Below are 2,272 nucleotides of genomic sequence, written 5' to 3'. Positions count from 1 at the left end.
AATCAACCATTGAACCTCACTATTCTGAATAGTAACGGACATTTTCTTGCAGCCATTACTCAAAACAAAAACAGGGGAGAAGGATACAGGAATACAAAAAATAATTGTACTGGAATGGCTGGCACCACCATTACAGCCAAAGCGTACCGTACAAGAACAAGTAACTACCTTAGCTGACCTAATCAGGAAAGGTCGCAACCGTATCCTGCAGATAATGGGTCAACAACCTGGTGAAATTCAGTTGCCAATGCTAAAGAAAGATCTCGACTGGTATATGGGAAACTCTACAGAATTACAGAGTGCTCTCCTAACCTATGGAACTCCCATTACAAAGCGGCCCCTACAATCACCTGTATTAAGCTGGATGGTGAATCAGAGTTGGCTTGTCGTCCCAAAATGCTCCCAGTTCCCACTGCAATCTGCTGTTACCGTTTTTACCGACGGAGGAAAGCGCTCCAGGAAAGCCGTAGAAACATGGAAAATTGCCGATCAGTGGTACCATCATATTTTGGATGCTCAACCTGAAGACAGTTTACAGACACTTGAGCTCTTGGCTGTTGTCTGGGTCTTGACAAAGTGACTACACGAGCCAGTCAACATCGTTTCAGATTCCCTATATGTAGTTGGAGTTGCTAACCGCATAGAAAATGCCATGATCAAAGACTTAAAAAATCAACGACTGTTTTTGCTTCTTTTGCAGATGCAAAGTGCAATATTTCAACGAACTGCACTGTATGCTGTATTGCATGTTCGCAGCCATCAATGGCCTATAGGGTTAGGAGAGGGTAACAGCAAAGCAGATCAACTTGTTAGTGCAGCACAACAGTGCTTACCTCGTGCCTTTTCAAGAGCCAGAGAAAGCCACAATACCTTTCACCAGAACGCACAAGGGCTGCATAAAACTTTTAACATTCCCCTTAGTGAAGCGAGAGCTATTGTAAAAGCCTGTCCCACTCGCAGCTATCACAATCAAGGTATAGGTCTAGGAATAGGTGTCAACCCCAAGGGAACAGGCCCCAATGAAATCTGGCAAATGGATGTTACTCATATTCCCTCTTTTGGCCGCCTAAAGTACATTCATGTAACTATAGATACTTGCAGCCACATGCTGTGGGCTACGACCCAAGCAGGGGAAAAAGCAAGAGATGTCAAGCGACATCTTACTGTTTGTTTTGCAGTAATGGGAGTACCCCAAATAATAAAAACAGATAAGGGACCAGCCTATTGTAGCAACTCAGTAGCCCAGTTTTTGAGACTGTGGGAGGTCAAACATATTACAGGTATCCCACACTCCCCTACGGGGCAAGCAGTTGTAGAAAGAGCAAATAGTACCCTAAAACGCTATATTGAGAAGTACACCGAGATTCAGGACCCACGGGAGAAATTAGCTAAAGCCCTATTTGTACTAAATCATCTCTGTATTTTCAGAGATCACACATTCCCGCCTGTGCAGCGTCACTTTCAACAAAAAACAGAATCAAACCGCCCCTGTAAAATGTGGGTTTGGTATAAGAATCCCACCACTGGATTGTGGGAAGGTCCGGCAAAAGTAATATTCGTAGGGAGAGGGTATCTTTGTGTTTCTACCTATACAGGTAACGTCTGGGTCCCCAGCAAGTGGGTCAAACCTGCTCCAGGACATCATGGCGATGCACCAAGATTGGGATCGAGCTCTGAAGCGTCTCCAGCACACCCTGAGACCACTTCTGCAAACGGTGAACCATCTGCTTCCTCATCACCTGCTGTGGTGGACAACTTATGACCAACTAGTAGAGTTGGCTGCCACCTTACGGACTATACATCCTGGAACTGTAGCACACTTGGCATGTCTGCAGTATAAAGATCAAAAGTGTCATGCATGGGTAAAGATTGAGTGTGGAGGTTGTAAACAAATTTTTTGGGTTCATCAGTCTTTGCTCTCATCTCTATAATGTTTGCATTGCCAGCGTGAATGGAGACAGGATACTTTACTAAGAGCATTGCAAAAATTTACAGGCTTACCCAACTATGAGGGTGTAACACTGTTTAAATCTCAGGAGCAGAAAATTATTGGGAGTATTAAGTGGGAAGTAAAACATGAAATAACCCGTATTCTAGCAGTTACTAACACCACCATTTTAAGACAAATTTGTGAAAGCAGAGTTGCTATTGCCAGCCCTGGAGCCTTAACCAAGGCAGACTGGGAAGAATCTTTGTCATGACGTGGGTGGCATTGCTGGATGGGGTTTGAGCTTAGCATACGCTGGTTAGTTATCATATTAATAAATGTGTG

This window comes from Empidonax traillii, unplaced genomic scaffold (assembly GCF_003031625.1).
Source record: "Empidonax traillii isolate 1590-97213 ecotype Southwest subspecies unplaced genomic scaffold, ASM303162v1 scaffold1460:size212889, whole genome shotgun sequence".
Lineage (NCBI taxonomy): Eukaryota > Metazoa > Chordata > Aves > Passeriformes > Tyrannidae > Empidonax > Empidonax traillii.
Note: the sequence above shows the minus strand (reverse complement) of the source record.